This window comes from Hemicordylus capensis, chromosome 4 (assembly GCF_027244095.1).
Source record: "Hemicordylus capensis ecotype Gifberg chromosome 4, rHemCap1.1.pri, whole genome shotgun sequence".
Taxonomy (NCBI): domain Eukaryota; kingdom Metazoa; phylum Chordata; class Lepidosauria; order Squamata; family Cordylidae; genus Hemicordylus; species Hemicordylus capensis.
Genome location: NC_069660.1, coordinates 157,870,697 through 157,888,901, shown reverse-complemented (window position 1 = coordinate 157,888,901; position 18,205 = coordinate 157,870,697). Strand labels below are relative to the sequence as shown.

Genomic DNA, 18,205 nt, shown 5'->3' with positions numbered 1-18,205 from the left:
ACGAACATGTAATGCAAGTGCTTCTACATAGATTGACAATAAAACTGACGGTGTAAATGTGGCTTCACTGAGAGAGTTAAGTAGGTAAATGGATAACAATGGCATATCATGCACAGCTCTTTGTGTGTGCTAAAATTAGTATGTTGCCACTCTCAGTACTTTAATTTGTTTCCTTAAAATTTAAACAAGTGTTTAAATTTGTACAAGCATTCAAATAAAAATACTTTCCATAGAAACCCCTAAATATGCTTGAATATAATATTCAAACAATATTTAACTTTTTTCCGGAATCAAATATTTTAGTTCAAATGCATGACTATTACAAACACTTCTGAGGTATTTAGAGTTGGAGGGGACCTTTGCAGGCCATTTAGTCCAACCTCCTGCATTTATGCAGTACATAAAACTTATAGGGTCTCTTAAAAGCTTTGCTTTCTAAATATATAGGTCAAGCATGCCAGTTCAGATCAGACTATTTAGGGCATCAGAACAAAGATCCTGCAAAATTTCCAAGAAATTTTCCATTTCATACTTTCCAGAAAACCTCCATCATTGCTAGCAAGGATTAGAAAATTGTCAGAAGACTCAAGTTCTTTCTCATTTCTTACCACTGTGCATAGTTAAATGGTGTTTCTCCTTTCACCTCTAAATAACAGTGCTAAGAGAGCGTCTTCTTTGCTGCGAATCCCACCGCCCATTGAGGTCGTCTGAGGAAGTCCGTCTCCAGCTACTGCCAACTCGTTTGGTGGTCACACAGAGACGGGCCTTCTCGGCTGCTGCCCTGAGATGGTGGAATGCGCTCCCTGCTGAGTTACGATCCTCCCCATCTCTGGCTATTTTTAAAAAACATTTGAAAACGTGTTTTTTTAACCCAAGCTTCCTCAGGTTTTTAATAAAAAAATACTGTTTAATTTTATGGTTTTTAAATTATTGTATTTTAACTTTATATGTGTTTTATATTGAATTGTTTTAACTTCTATATGTGTGTTAATCGCTGTTGGCCGCCCAGAGACATAAATTTGGGCAGGGTGTAAATTTGATTGATTAAATAAACAAACAAATAAATAAAATAGTGTATCCTATCCCTTGTGTTAATTACTACTGGTAAGGAGCTTCTTCCCCAAGACTTAGCAATATACTAGGTCTACATGTATTCTTCCTCCTCTGTTTTCTTTTGTAGTATGAGTCTAAACTCTCTTGGCTGTGACCAAGAAAGAACATTGTCAGGCAGTACTCTAGTTATCCTTGAGGAAGTCTTAATTGTGTCCTTGTCTTGGGGAGGTTCACTGCATACAATTTGAATCCCACCGGTTTCATAATACTGTACACAAAACTGGGTTTACATAAGGCTGTCCATTACAAGTTGTAACATTAAAAATCTACATGGTGATGAACACTTCCAAGGTAGCTACAGTATAAGGAATCCATATATATATCTTATTCAGTAGATGAAATGCAGATGGATACTAAGCATTGCTGTCTATGTGCTTGTGCAACTGTGTAGCTAGCTAATCAAGCTTGTGAGTTTTTTTGTCTTCTAAAGCATGGCTTGACCATAGAAGTAACTTTTTAGAAGTTGATCCAAGGGCAATAAATTATTTCTAGCTCATTTCAAAACAAAACTGCAGAGATTGCTATTTCTACTGTTCAGGAAAAAATACCTTGGAAAGTGTACGCTTCCCCCACTTTACAGGATCTTGTTTTGTTTAAGTGGTACATGGACTGACGTAAATATATATTATCAGATTGTTTTAATCCTGTCCTTGCCTTGAAGAGATTGACCTGGATATATTCTTGTGAATTTAATGCACAGGAACAAACCAAACACAACTTGATTTGTTTGTTTTGCATACCAAAACAATTCCATGCTAGTGTGCTATCTAAATGTAGTTTCTAAGGATGTATGTATGGCATGTTATGCCATAGATATTTATAGCACTGAGGAGCTTTTCATGTTTATCAAAGAAGCATGCTAACCTAGCAAGGGGAAATGGTAGTGGTGAGCCTGGCCTTGTGGTCTGTGATGCCCAGTAAACATTGGGCATGTCACCTATAATACTGGAGGAGAAGCCTGTCTTGTATGAGAAATATTAAGTACCACTCTTCTGGCATTGCTGTCATGGGAGCTATCAATATAATGGCCACCCAAGGTTCAGTATTCCCCCTGTGCCCATGCAGATGCAGACAGCATAGTGTATTTTCAGGTTGCTGGAATTGAAAGGCACTTTAGTTCAAAAAGAGATTGGTTAGAGGAAACAGTTATTTAATTAGAAGTTGGCTACTCTTCAAATCTGATTAATTTTGCACATCCTTGTTATAGGAACTGTGTACCATTCAGCTTGCATCTGTCCAGGGAGCTTATTCAGAGTCATTATAGGGAACCAGTCCAGTTGCAGAGGCTATGCAACTTGTATCTGTGGGCACTGGGGAGAAGATTTAGAAACAATGCATCAGAATAACCAGCTGCTGTGGCAGGTCAGTAGTGTGATAATGATTTCCGTGCAAAAGAGTAGCTTCATTCTGGGATGTATTTTCAATGTGACCCTGAAATGTTTACCTAGCTTCTGTGGGAGGCCTAAATCAGCTAAATGACCTCCCCCCCCAGCCCCACCCATGTCTCTGGCTGCTCTTTATCTTCTTGGACCCTGCTGTATTTCTGCCGGTGGTTGAGTACCACAAATGAATGGTTGAATTAGATGATCTCAAATCCTTAATCTGCTGCTTTTTTAATTTTAGGGGGGTGGAGAGAGGGAGAGGGTATCCATTTTAGAAAACTGTTTGTGTGGCATTGGAAAGAGATGATAAACATTCTGCTTCCAAATACCTTCACAAAGTATTAAGTCATGTGCAGGTCATGCTTCTGTTTAGTTTGGCTAATAAAATCATTACAGTGCCCTCTGTGAATGTGTCTGTCTATGTAGGATGTTTTGAATTCTGTCCTGCTTAAACCAGTAGTAATGACTGCTTGCAAAGGTACCCACTCGTGTTTCTGTTCAGTCCTTTATTTTATAATTGATATGAGTTGTCCTGTTCCTTTCACAGAAGTGGTAAGAACAGAAGTTACCTTGAGCAGTATAGCTAACTGGCTGCAGTTTGTAACCTGGGATAGTGATATCCCAGATTTGCTGCAGTAATGTGACATGCTGTTTGGTAAAGAGGAGAATTTGAATTCCCTTGGGTATATGCTAAAAACTGAGGTGCTGCTTCATATTCCCATATCATGGACATCAATTCTATGTATAAATATTTCCCATGTTAGGTTTACAGACACTGAAACTACTTGATAAGAGCAATTCCATGTCTTAAAAATGTCATATCTGTTGAGTAGTGATGTCTTTCTGCTTTAGCACTTGACATCTTGCTAATATGTATTGTTAGATTTTTAGAACACCTCCATCAATGTAACCCAAGCTGGTTTGCAGGGGTGCGGCAGGAGCCTTGCGCAAGCACCTTTTGATTCTGGAGCATTCCCTGCACTCCAGAAGGGCTCTGCAACATCAGAAATGGGGGAAAGTAATTTCAAGCAGAGTTTTTAAACAAAAGTTCTGTATTCAGTTTATGAGAATGCATCTAGTCTGAACAAGTATTTGCTAAAGTCTGTCGATAGAGTTGGGTAACACTATGGTGTGGTTATGGATGCCTTTCTCAAACAAGGTCCCTTCCCCCATTTTGACCATGCTAATTTACTGGATAATTCCCACACCACTAGCTGGGCCTCCTTGCTTCTAGCAGTTTCTTCTGGAAATTATTGTGCTTCAAAAATGGTGGGGGGTTTTGCGGGGTGGGGGGGCTTTGTCACGTTGAGCTCCTGATGTTGCAGGAAACAAACTTTATCTCCTCCTATTTACTACCTATATTTCCTTAAGAAAAACATCCCTCCTGTTTTTGAGAACTGTGGCATGATATGCCATGGCTGAATCACATTGGCTCCCGTTTGTTGTTGTTGCTTGCTTTGTACCACTAAATATAAAAGTAATTAGTCTTGTGAATTTAAGAGGATGAAATGCTGTGAACATTCAAGTAACTTTAAGCTTAATCTATATAAGACATGGAGAGTTAGAATTCAGCTTTAACACTGAATTCTTTCTAACTTGTTCCTCTACTAAGCATCCTGAAAAGTCACTAGTATGTTGGACTGCATTCAGTACGACTGCCTCTTAAGTTTCAACAAAGTAAACTTTGTATGTTTCTTATTTCAACTTTAAGTGTAGAAAGTTTACTTTGATGAAATTTAGAGGCAGCCTGAGATACTAGTGACCTTTACAGTATATTAAGCAGAGGGACACATTAAAACTCGGTATTAAAGGGCAACAACCTTACTTGCTATTTTTAAACAAGAGGAAGAGAGAAGAAATGGGATTGTGACACATTCTGATACCATTTATTGTTCAGCCTGAACTAGCTGAGATCTCATTGTTGTCCTTCGCACCATAGTTGATCAATCACTGGTATAGTTCCTCAGGCAGATCACACACACACACACACACACACACACACACCGCAATACAACTTAGATGAGAGTGTTAAAATAACACTTGGTCAGTGTAATCCTATGCATGTTTAAATGGAAGCAGGTCCCATTGAGTTCAATGAGACTTACTTACTGTAAGTGTGTCTAGGACTGCAGCCTAGATAAACTTAGTGGAAAAAGTCAGTTTCTCTATCTTATGTCTGATAGTCTTAATTATTGTAACGTAATAATTTGCTTCATTAGCAGTTGTAGATCAAAACATTTCCTAGTAGGGCATTTGTTGTAAGCTTAAAAAAATTTCTTAACAATACTTATTTACATTGATAACACAAGCTTTTTATTTATAGGTAATTTGAGCGGTCCAGTTCAGTCAAAAACTGGGGCTTAAAACTGCATGCAGTGGTGGCAGACCTGCTAGTTTATGTGAGTTCCATTCCTGTATAAAGTAGGGGCTGGAGGGTCAAATTAGGACAAAAGGGACATGTGGGTGAAGGCTGCTAAACCTCCATGTAACCTCACTTCCAATCACATTTATCCTATACTAGATGAGAGAAAGGTGCCTGGGGAAGGAAGAGGCTTCAGATGATTCAGCGCTCCTCTTCCATGTATCCTTCTGCTCTAAGAATCTGCCCCAACTTTATATGTCATTGGGGCTGCCTGTGAGTTTGCTGTCATCACCTTTAGTTAGGACCCAAAGCTCAGTCTGTCTAAGCAGCAGATCATGTAGTAAAAATATTCCTAGATCTGCTGTTCATGTCGACTGAGTTTCAGGGCTGTTCTAAGTGCTCCAAATGCCAGTCAAATGCTGCTTGAAATCATTTTGCCCCGTATAATCTGTAATATGCAGAGCAGCTTGCCCCGTTGCATGAGAAATTGCAGTGAATCTCCACGGGCACTCTTGGTAGAGATTTGGAAATGACACACTTTGGCGAGTTGTTCTACATTATGACTGCCAAGTGGAAGTTATTTCAAAGGCCTCCTCGCACTACCAGTGTCATATGTGATTTGTCCAAGGTCACACTTGAGTCAGAGCGGTCACAATTTGCTTAAAAGTAAGCAGTGACTGTCTACCTCATATTGTTGTGTGTGTTGAGGTGAATATGTACTGATTATAAAGTGCATAGTGCTCCAAATGTTTTATAAATTAGTAATAGATTATAATATAGCACTGAACACTATATCTCCTGATACACAGCTCATTGTTTTTTAAATAATGATTGAGTATCCCAAAGAGGGAAGAAATATTTTCTACAGTGGGGTGGGGGGGTATGGAATAAACTTGGTACTTGGAGGGAGTGTTTGTGGCTGAGTGCCTTCTTAAGAACCTTCTTTATTGTACAAGCACTGGCAGGTACTTAACTAATACTCATTCAGTATACTGTGGGAAAATGGCATTTTCTTGAGCAGATGTGCTGTGGTGTCTGATGGAAATTTGCATAAGAATACAAATGCACCTCAACTTTCTGGCTTGACTAGTGAGGAAAGGGCTTTGAACTGTTTTCTTCAGCACTAGTGACTTGATTGAAAATGCATAATACTTCCATAGATACATTTTCTAAGACAGACACTGGTTATTTATTTTAGCATAGCAATATTGGTGCAGATTCTCAGCTTGCCTCTTAGATGAGATGAGGTCTGAAATGATACAGAGAGTAGGATTGCTTGTTGTGGGGAGGGGATGCTTTGGAAATAATTATGCAGTACAAAGTTGTATAGGTCTCCCTGTTCAGCACTGACTGTTAGTACAAATTGGCACATATGCATTGTTTTTTCCTAAGTTTGTAAGTGCTTTGATGCCTTCACTCAATAATTCTTAAAACATTATCTCATGAGCATGAGAGTAAACTTAATATTGGGAACTAATTGGCTCACAGCTCATTCTTTGGACCATTGCACGCTTGCTCTCTTTTTGGTATAGATATCTAATATTTATCTTTAATTTAGGAAAAAAATACTTTTAAGCTGATTTAGCTTTAAAAGCACATACTGTATGTGCTGAAAAATAGGATTTGTTGTACTTATTCATGCGTGGGTACGAGAAAGATTGATAGTGAACTCCTTTGGACATGAAACCATCTTCTCATATCTATTTGCTATATAAAGCACTTTAACTTTTTTGTGGTTGAAAAACAGTATGTGACCATGTTTGATTTTTATGATTAGACTATGAAAGGGGAAAACACAATATTGATCTTGAGAGAAGGCCAGGATGTAAAAAGAAGTGGCACCACCACCAAATTTGAACAGAAAATTTTTGATAAGGCTCAGCCATAATTTGTATCACAGTGCTTGACAGAGAATAATGTATGTTGAATGTTAATTGTTAAGTAAACTACTTTCTGCTTTTAAGGAAGGCTGGGAAAAGATGAATATGTACAGTTGGTGTGAAGAACTACTGTCTTGTGTGGATGGAAGAGATGTTTGGCACTCTCATTTCCACTATCCAGATTGATCTGTCTGCTTATGATGCTGATGTAGTGTTCCTGTATCCCTCATGTAATTTCATGTTTTATTTACCAAATTTATATCCTGTTTTGCCACTCAAAGTTGAGTGCTTAAGGTGGTTTGCAATATAACAAATAATATACATAAAAGCATAATAAGAACGAAAAGACTACTAACATGAAACTCTCAAACCAATCACAAAAGATAGAAAAATGCCATTTTCACAGGTAGGTTATAGAGTACCAAAAAACAAACCCCAAATGCCAGAAAAATGTGTGAATGTCCCAGAAAATGAGGGAAAACTCTCCTATTGGACAGCATGGGGAATGAGACCTCACTGCATTGGAGAAAATACTAGAAACACAGTGAGATAAGACGTTAATATGCTTGCAAACTTCAAGCCATTTTACTAGTCTGTCTAGTTGATTAACAAAATAGAAATATAGTGGGTAAGACACTACAGTTTCTACCTCCTTCAGCTACTGTGTATATGCACGAACACACACACAATTAAATTCCATTTCACAGAAAGCAAGTAAACAGAAAAGTTTTAACTTGGTGATGGGAAACCAAAAAAATGGGGCTAGGCAAACCTGATGGGAAAAGAAATTCCATAATTTGGTCACTTCTATAGAGAAGGTCCTTTCCTTTATTCACACTAACTGGTCCTCCACCAGTGGTGGATCATATAAGAAAGGACCGCTACAGGTGATGGCAGGGTCCTATCTGGGGGCAGTGGTGGTGGGAAAGTCCTTAAGATAGTCTGGCCCCAAACTGTTTAGGTTTAAAATTTTATTTGTTTGTTTGTTTGTTTGTTTAAACCATGGATTTTTAAAAATTTTTGATCTGGATTGTGGAGCACATTAATTTGGATGTAGTGCCTTTCACAGTGAAGCTTTTAAATTGTTTTTGTGATTTTCGTAATAATATGGCTTACTCTTCTACCATAATGGACTGTTGGCCAAACAGTTCAGATTCCAGGATGGGGTGGCAGGGGAGTGGGGGAATCATACCAATTTGTCAGTTCCTGATAAAACTTATTATTGGCCACTGTGAATCCATTTTTAATACCTATTTAGGGGTTTAAAGGTAATAACCAGCATCTTAAATGGTACCCAGCAGCCAGTGAAATTGGTGCAGGTCCACCTCTCTAAAACTGGCTCTAGTAAACAGCTTCTTAACAATTTGTATCAGATGAAGTTTCCAAATTGTTTTTAAGAGCAATCCCACATATAATATACTAGTTTTCCTTCAAAACAACTAAGGCATGCATAACTACCAGTGATATATTTATTTACTATATTTATATACTAGCTTAACATTTGATGTAACTTACAGTGTGAACAACACAACAACACAAATTACAAAAGATGAAACAGTCCAGTGCAGGTCTTTCTAGGAGCTTGCACCTGGATGCCTCCTCTTCCTTCCCCTGAAGGCAGGTATACCATGTGAAAGGGTAGGGTGAGGTTTACCCAAACAGTTCTCTCAGGTCAGTGTTGCTCTTTATAGGAGCTGATGGTATGAACTCCCCTTCCCTTTGTACTTTTTCCTTCTTGAATGATACCTCAACATTGCTACTATGAATTCTCTTCATGCTTTAGATGAGATAGAAGCTGTGTGCATAATGAATTAGACATTAATATTGGAGACTTGGATTCAGATGACTGGGGGTTGCTCCATCAGCTCTTCTTCAGTTCCCTGTTCTGTGGAATGTAGGAGGGAGAATCAGAAAAGGTTTAGGGGAGATAACACTTGCATATAGATAGATTTATTATTTATTTTTAATGTTTTATATCCCGCTCTTCCTCCAAGGAGCCCAGAGCAGTGTACTACGTACTTGAGTTTCTCCTCACAACAACCCTGTGAAGTAGGTTAGGCTGAGAGAGAAGTGATTGGCCCAGAGTCACCCAGCAAGTATGGCTGAATGGGGATTTGAACTCGGGTCTCCCTGGTCCTAGTCCAGCACTCTAACCACTACATCACACTGGCTACAGATTGGCCTGTATATTTTATATAATAAACAACACAGTTAAGTATTGTGGTTTTTTTTAATCAGGAAGTTTTATTCCTTCTCATTCCTTTACCAAATATCCTGCATCACTTACAGTGGAGGAGAGGGCGCTGCTAAGAGTTACAGGCACATTATGGTAGCCTAGGAGTAAGCCTGCTCACAGAATAAGTGCAGTTCTTTCATGCATCCTGCCAGCCAGTCTGTGACAATGAACACTGAGCAGGAATGGATAGGGTTCCTCAGCATAGCTCAAACCTTTTCAGCAGTGGCACCCCATTTATGGAATAGCTTTCCAGTGAGGTTCGCCTGGCACCATCACTTTGTTCTCTTAGATGCCAGGTAAAGATCGTTCTCTTTACTAAGGCTTCTTAAAATTGATTTTTTAAAAAAGTTTTTAAATGTTTTGTACTGTATTTTGTTGTGGGGGGGGTGGTTTTGGAAGTTTTTAATGTTGTATTGTGAGCTGTCCAGAGAACAATTTGTTATGGGACGGCTAACAAAATTTATTAGTAATGGTAAAACTGATCTCTATTTTGCACATGTGAAACTTATGTCTTATCAAATAGTTTGCTTTCTTTAATGTCTGGGGAGTAAAATAAACTTTAAATTTAGGTCTGATGTTTTAACTAGTAAAGGCATAATCTGGTCTAATTATAAAACATAAAGAGCTTTAACATAACGTACAGAATTGGCACAAGATTAAAAAAAGAAATAGTTTTTCTTAACACAGCTCAGCCACTCTTAATATTTCTGACCTTGTTTTTATGCTTTATCAGCATTTTTAGGAGAAAGAATTCATAACTTATCATGCATTTTCAGGGAATTTAATATTTCAGACATTTGCTTTATGTGTTCAAAACATTTAGCACATGCTGGATTCATATGACGGAATAAATTATGGCTTATTAGGTTGTCAATGTGACCTGAGACCACACAGTCCCTCTTCCCTGCTCTCCTTTGCTCACATCTGTTGACATCATGGTTTGTTCAAACTACAGCTCCTCAGTCCACTCTGGGAGTTGTGCTCTAATTGTGATTTATAAACCACAATTAAACCAGCATTTGAAACCAATATTCAATTCTAGTTTAATTGTGGCTTACAAACCAAGCAGCATATAAAAGCACAATTCTGGGTTTGAATGAACTGTGACTTAAGCCATGACATTGACATCGTAGCTTGATAATGTAGCCAAAGAGGTAAAGGGGAGTGGGGGGAAAGGGAGCATATGGGCTGGAGAGTGTCCATGACTGAATAAGCAAGTCATCTGAACCCACCTGGTATTTTAGTAATTCCTGCAACAAAACTAATTATTATCACCGTATGCTTATGCGGTAGTGGGTTTTTTTAGTACCAAGCCAAGAGAAAAATAGCTTGGTAACTAGCAGATTTACAGCCAAGTGTGGTTTGAATTAGAGACTTGCCAGCTCAAACTCCTACCTTACACACGACCTTGACTCTTAACTAGTTTTATTCCAAGAGTACTAGACGGTTACTACTCCAGTGGTTCCTAACCAGGGTTCCTCCAGATGTTGTTGAACTATAACTCCCAGCAACCCCAGCTATACTGGCCCTATCCAGCCCCAGCACAGCATCCCTCCAGTGGCTGTTGCTGGTAACTGCCTTATGTTTCTTTTTATATTGTGAGCCCTTTGGGGACAGAGGGCCATTTTATTTATATATTATTCTTTGTAAACCGCTTTGTGAACTTTGGTTGAAGAGTGGTATATACATATTCAGAGTAACTATGAAGTAATGTGGTTGGGGCTGCTGGGAGTTGTAGTTGAGCAACATCTGGAGTACCACAGGTTGGGAACCACTGGTCTGCCCTGTGGAAATCTTTCATTAGAGCATCTTTTATTTTGTAGAGGTAATTTGTCACTGCATAGCACAATTTAGTATGTTGTAAGTTGTAAAAGTGTACTCATCCTGGAAACCTGGTTTTAATTTCTTTTTTCTTTCTTTGGAGAAAGTTTCCATATGATGGGGTGTGAAGCATCTGATCATGATCTATTCCTTTCAAAGTGCATACATTTGGTGAACATTCTTGTCACTGTGGGTTGTCTAGATGTTTGAATGTTTCTTCAGTTTCTATATGGTGCAATACATTACGAACTGAATTTATGCACCTTTTTAATTGTAACCATTTACTTAGATGTCTTTGGCTTTTGACTATATGCCATTAGTTCATTCCTCAATACATCTAACAGAATTAGCAATGAATACTGATGACAAAGCTTGCATAGAGCCAAGCTATATGCGGCAGCAGTAGTGTTGTATTTTTTAAAATACAAAATTATATTCTCAAATGCATAACAGTCCTGATTACATAGAGGAGGTTGAAATCCAGTTCTTAAAAACAAAAGTATTTCATGAGTGAAGAATATGGAATCTTCTCCACCCCCAGTGCCTTGCTTCCCCATAGTTTTTCTCCTTGAGTACTATTCTTCTCAGATTGAGCTCCAACACGAAGTTGTGTGGTTAGGCCAAAAGCACCGGAGGTGAAGAATTTCAGGGAGTAAGTAGCAGGTGTGGGCAAAGTTCAGTATCCTTCACCTGCATTCCCCTTGTGCTGTTAGAATCAGATACTTCTCTTCTTTTTATTTAATTAAATCCCTAACACAGTGAACTGCTGCTGTTGCATCTGATTTGACCAAACACAGAAAACAGAAAGCGATTTATTTTTTTTAAATGTGGGGTATTTGTGGAATGAGTCCTTTGGAGTTAACCCTGTGAATTGGTTTGGGTAATTACAGATGATGTCTTATTAGTCAGAATCAGTAATTGGAATCTGAGTTTGGAAACAGTTTTATCAATGTAATTTATCATTTTGCCACATGAATACTTTTCAAACAATGTTTTCTTTCAAAACACTGCTGTGACATAAGGCAGTGTATTCCATTTAAGGAAGCAGAGGTAGAATTAAATTTAACAAATTTTCAAAGGTCATTTACACCTATGTTTCAAACCTGCCCTTTTGTAATGTTTATAGATCATTATCTTGGAATGCCTTGTCTAAATATACTCCTTAGTTGTTGGGATTTCCCCCAACAGTTTCACTGTAAATTCCTCCACTGTGTTAGATATGATGAAACTTGATACAGAGCATACAGCAGAGCTAGTTTTTTTGGGGGGTGGGGGTGGGGTGAGGGGGGAATCATGCCACTGAAAATATTACACTAAAAATAAATGGTTGGCGAGTCAGTAGTCTACTTATACCTTACACTGGATGCAGTTTGTATCTCTGCTACACTGGAGTTTAATCCATCAGAGAGCAAAAGAGAAGCAGCCTTGGGCAAAGATTATTCTGGCAGAGGCATTTCCTACATGCTTGGCATCTCTTCATAAGTATTTGAGATCCAGTGCCAGTGAATAGCACACTGAGACCGAATTCTGTTTGTCTGGAGGTTTGACTGACAGCAGTTAGTTTTCTGCATTGGCTGGCGTGTGTGTGTGTGTGTGTGTGTGTGTGTGTGTGTGTGTGTGTGTTCTCTTTTTATGTACCCCATGCATAGCAAGAAGAATGAAAACTGCTTAAGATGAAACTGAAGGTTTACTGAGTGGCTGTAGCTGTGTGTAGTGAAGTAACCTGGCTCCTTGGATTTCCTTGAACATTGAAATGTTCAAGAAAATGAAACATGGTCAGCAATCAAGCAGCCTTCCCACCTAACAGGATCTCTACATACTCAGCTTCTTCTTTTTAGGATAATTTTCTCAAAATAAATGCACCTGGGAATGGCAAATAGGTTTCCCTCTCACTCTGTTTGCTTAGCAGTCAGCAAATACTTGGTAGCCCCTTTGGTGAATGGTCCGTAAACCAGAAGTCTACAATACAACTTGCCACCAAATTAGGATGGATGCTGCTAACAAATGGGCATCAGATTAAAAAGGTTTACATACTAGTCTTTTCCTGGACAGCTTAAAGCTATTTCTGAAACACAGCAGAGGACTTTTTGGGCCTTCTGGTTACAATTGGATGTTTGCATATTTGTTTTTGTACATAATAGTAGTACTGTGTGGATGTAAAGGTAAAGTGTGCTGTCAAGTTGATTTCGACTCCTGGCACCTACAGAGCCCTGTGGTTTTCTTTGGTAGAATACAGGAGGGGTTTACCATTGCCTCCTCCTGCATAGTATGAGATGATGCCTTTCAGCATCTTCCTATATCGCTGCTGCCTGATATAGGTACCAGCGGGGATTCGAACCGACAACCTTCTGCATGTTAGTCGAGCATTTCCCTCCTGCGCCACTTAAGGTGGTGTGGATGTATTGTTTTTGAATCTATAATGTATTGCAAAAGCTGCAAATCTGCAACACTTCTGGACAAATTCTAGCAAATGTAGGATTTATTCACACAACATTCAAGGTTATAGTTAATCACAGCCATCTCCATAGGAACATTGTAGTTCCTCTGTGCATCCACATGTTTGTCAGTGAAGCGAAACCATTGGTATTTTTTCTTCATAGGTATGCATAGTGTGTTCCATGTTTAATTGAGACTAGCTGAACCTGCACAGATCATCTGTGTGCTAGGACTTTGTTGCTCTCCTTGCTGCCGCCCCCCCCCCCCCCCGCCACAGTCCCTGCTTTATTGCTCAGTATCAGCCACCCACTCTCGCTCGCCCCCTACCCACTCCTCTTCCCTCTCTGCATATGTAATCCCTACTGCCCAGTCACCACGGTGCTTCTGTTCTATTACCTCCAGTTGGTAAAGTACTGTGTGGGTGGGGCTTGCCACTTACAACCTTAGTGTATTTTATAGATAGACGTACTGCTCATATCTGCTTCTAGTTAGATAATATCAAACTGTTGGAGTTCTTTTATTATGTTCTTATCCCAAATGGAATGCTAAACAACCCTGCCACCCTACTGTGCTTTGAATCATTTTATTTTCCAGACTATCTGCTGAAATACATTTTTACATACATGCATATCTATATACTCAAAGATACACTGCCTTCTGAACACTGAGATTTCATTTAGCTGTCACAGCTAATAGCTACTGATTGGGCCTATTCTCCATACTATGCACAGTTAAAAAAACACAAAAAAACTTCCATCATCTCCCCATTTAGTTTACTTTTCTCCCCCACCGCATAAACGGAAGAGCCCCTAATGTTTAAATATTAGGTGGGGTGTGTGTTAGGGGGAGAGCTTGAAAAAGTTGTCATGACTCCAGCAATGTCAAAAGGATGTTGGACTAGATTCTCTTTGTCTGATTCAGCAGGGCTCGCTTATGGTGGTGTTCTCCCCCCGCCCCACTTTTCTTTTTCTTTTCCCTTCCCTTCTTTTTTTTTTTTAAAGGGAGACTCACTATGGCTCAGTTTGAGAATCTTCTAGGAAGAGCAGAATACCTGGGAGTGTTGGCCCATTATGGGAATGTCTGCTGCAGGTCATTTAATGTCTAGCTATCAGAAATTCTAGCTGGGGTGGGGGAGACTTGGAATAAACACAGTTGCTTTATAGGTATGCCTTTTTCCTTCACAAGACCTTCATAGGATTTAGAGGTAAATAGTCTTTTCCTCTAAGAAGCATATCATCTTTCAAAAGAGTCATTTTAAACAAAACTCTTACCCTCATTCAGCTAAGCTTGCCATGCTTAAGCTTGCAGTGATGGTATGAACTGGCTGCTATATCTGATCATGCAACTATCTTTGTCTATAGTAGGCAATATTGGCAACTAATATATAGATATTGCCAGTTCCTGAGTTTTGTCAGACTTCAGCATGGCAAAACAGCTCCCCCAGAATTAATACTGGGACTATGTAGATGGGACACCTTGTCAGTGGGACAAAATAAACAGGATGTGCCGCCTGACTGACACATCACAGAGCGTGTGTGCGTGCGTGTGCACATGCATGTGTCAATTTGTGTCTGCCCAGATTGTGGAAACTTGTTCATGGGATTTATCTCTGTGCTTATTATTAAGACTGGCGGATAAAATATATTCAGGGTGCCTACTTCCCCTGGCACCGATTTTGAAGATGGTATCACGGAGGTCAGGAAATGGGAAACTTGATGTGTGGCTTGCTGGCCTGAATTGAGTCATTCAGAATAAGTGCTGTTGCCTGAAGAAAGCAGCACATCTCTTTGTTGCTTTATCTTTCACGCCTCTGCTACTAATTGCTGGATTGGAGTAAGGGTCAGTGAAAGGTCACTCTTGGGTCTGGATTTCTGCTATTTTGTTTCTGACCTCTGCTTTGTTCCCCTACCTCCACCCCAGTAGTCTGCATCTTCCTTCAATAGTGACTCACTTTTCAGCTGAGTCACTACTGAAGAAAGATGCAGAAAACTGGTCATAATCATGTGGGCTCATGGAGATTCCCTGCTGCCACGGGAGTGAACATCTTGATAGTGCAGTATATAACTTCTGCAGCTAGCTTGACTTGTACACATCGGGCCAATTCAGACATCATAGCAAACCTCAGGTCAACGTAGCTGAGGCAGGTGTTTCTGATTTTCTGAATGCATCAAGCTGCAGTTCTGTCACCCAACTACGGCTCAATTTTCTTTCCTCCAAACTTATGTTTGTAGTGAGTTTTGCTGCTGAAACTGGAGGTTCCAAGGCACCATTGTGTTGTCTGAATTCTATGGCTGCTGTAACTTTGGTTTTGTGAGGAAGCCCCTCCCATGACCATAAAGAGATCAGCCCAGAAATGTGTCTGTTCTAGGGTGGTCGCATCTCTCGCTGGCTGCCTCTTGGAGCAAATGCTTTGCTTCTACCATTGCCTCACTTCTCCTGCTGAGTCTTGGCAACAGGGATGCTGCATCCTTAGAGTTCCTGCATTTAAAGGGACAGAGCCAAATCAGAATAAACCCATTTTCTCCTGATTGCTTTGGACCTGATGTGTTCCCGAGTGAGGAAAGGCTGGAGATAGCAGGAGAGAGTTCTCAAATGTTATTTCAGTGTTTATGTTAAGGAGTAGGGATGTGCATGAAATGAAATGCAAATTCTCAGAATGTTTCTTCAGAACAACCAATCGAGCTGGTTGTTCCAATGGAGCAAGCTTGGAACATTTTGAGTTTTCTGAGTATTAAGAGTGCCATTTTGGAGGGCTTTTTCTCTGGGGAGGGCTGGTCTACCAGTTGGGGTTGGTGGGTAGACCAGGCCTCTGCCCCGGACTTAGCGCTTTTGCCTGCCTCAGAGGACAGGACCAGGCTAGCCAGCTCTCTTCCCAGGGGAGGGAGGGGGACCCAAGTTCTTTCCACCCCAAATGGGGAAGACAGTTTCTTTCTCAAGGGAGATTAAGAGGACTGCCAAAAGGTGTATGCAGGGATCCTCACGACAAACCATTTTTCTGGCTGTTTAACTTGAGTCTGTAAAACCGTCCAGATTGGAACCTATGTGCAGCAACACTGGAAGTGGATTTCCCCTAGGAAGATTTCAGTTGCCAGTTGTAGGCCCCTTTCCAATGTTTGGGTATGAGTTTGTACCACAATCCCTGCTTGCTTTACTGATTTGCTTGCTTATTCTTAGTCTATATAAACTGGGCGCTCAGTGCTTGTCAGACTCCTGACTTGTACTCTGCCTTCATGATCATGAATAAAAGCTAATTTGAGCACACACCCTCGTTGAATTTGACTTAATTCTGTCAGGCAACGAGCTCTGTTGTGGGAACCTTGTCTAATCCTTTTTAGTTAGTAAGACGCCCCATTCTCTGTCAAATCTGATGGAATGATGAACGCAAGGGGCTGAATTAAACAGGAGGGCAAGGTTCCAGAGGATTTTCCCTCAACACTGCCTCTCCGGCTAGCTAACAGATCCCAGAACCAACCACTACAATTACTGTGCATGAGATCTGCTTTAGACACTGGTAGTATAAACTCTACTGAACTGTTCCTCCTTTCACCCACCCACCCCTCCTTCCCATTTCCCAGCAAGTGTCCTGTGTTTCTCCCCCAAGATCCCCTTCCCATCTGAAAGAGCCCTTTGCCACCCTGGGGTATCACATATTGTGCATTTGCATGGCTGCGTTGCTTGGGAATTCCAGGAAAGTCATTGCTATAAGGGGTGACAGGAAAGATGTAATATGTATTTTCCCTGCCAAGGGCAGGCGTTTGATGCTGAGAAGAAACTGTCGCACAGAGCATTCCCCCTCTCACATCGTGACCAATAGTTGTTGGATGACTGACACATTGATACAGTTCCCACAGTCTAGCAACATTCGTGGAATGGAGATTGCTGGGATAGAGCCTCAGTAGACTAAGCAGAGGGAGGGGTTATTCCTGGCTAGCAGTTGGAGGTAATGAAACTGGAGTTGCTCAGTCGTCGGTGGCATGATTCTTGGGTTCAGAAATTAACCACAAGTTGGTTTAACTGAGCTTTGTGGCTATGTCTGAATGGGACTATAGTTTTCTAGAGAAGTGCTGCTCTAAGGAAGTTACCACGCATCAACCTGGTAAGCGGCTTCTGCTTAAAAGCCTGCTGAATTCCTCCCTGCAAACTGAATCATCTCTGTGAATAGCAATGTAAAGCACTTGCTGAAACCTTGTTGCCAAGGGCAAGCCGGGAAGCTCGTGTTTGTCCTTGCATTGAAGCAGTTGGTCCACTTCTCTGCTGTTCTTGAAACAATCTGTCAGCTGCTTCTGAGTGGTTATGTTCATACTTGAGCATGAGCGGCAGATCTGTTGTGTGGGGTAAGCCACTCAACCTGAATGACATTGGTGCATATGATGACCTTGTCTGAAGAGTCTTGGTTTAAATTCCTGGCTGTGTCATTAGATACCTTTTAAAAATATTTATCTAAATAACCCGTTGTAAGTTGACTGTATGCTGGCAGAAACTGAAGCATTATTTGATATATGAGCAGCTAGTAGCTGGTCCTCGGATATGATTAGGCCAGATAATTTGATCTGACAAACAAGGGCTTGAGACTTAAAATCACAGTGGTTATACCTGCAGGTGTAGGGAGATAGTTCACTAGTGCCTCTTTTCTAACTGGCAGGTTTGGGATTGAGAGAATGTTACTGCAAGTAGTCTCTCTTCCTGGATAAGTACGTACACACTCAGGCACTTCTGTGGTCCCGACTTGAGTTGCTAAATGTGTCAAATGCTGTCCAGAGTGGAGGCTAGGGAGTCCAGTAGTTTAAAAATCCCTTGGTTGCATGAGGGCCTAATTCAGACAAGACATCAAATCATAGTTAAGAATTCTTAACTATGGTTTGGCATAATGAGTCCTTGTTATCCTGCAATTATTAGCTATGAGGGAGAGGGCAACAGAAGGAGCATAATGCCAGGTAGCTATATGGCCATAAACCTGATAGCTATCGACCTTAGT

General features: G+C 40.3%; 1 protein-coding gene across 5 annotated transcripts in view; it reads left to right on the top strand.

The window, feature by feature from the left end:
* Positions 1-18,205, top strand: part of RASAL2 (RAS protein activator like 2) — a 358,844-nt gene that overhangs the window by 5,339 nt on the left and 335,300 nt on the right. Inside the window, exon 1 of one of the 5 annotated variants that reach the window (XM_053249713.1) lies at positions 2,457-2,475. The exons of the other annotated variants lie outside the window; for them this stretch is intronic. The gene's annotated coding sequence lies outside the window, so the exon portion shown is untranslated. Of the gene's footprint in view, positions 1-2,456; positions 2,476-18,205 lie in introns of those variants that run through there. 5 annotated transcript variants of the gene reach the window in all.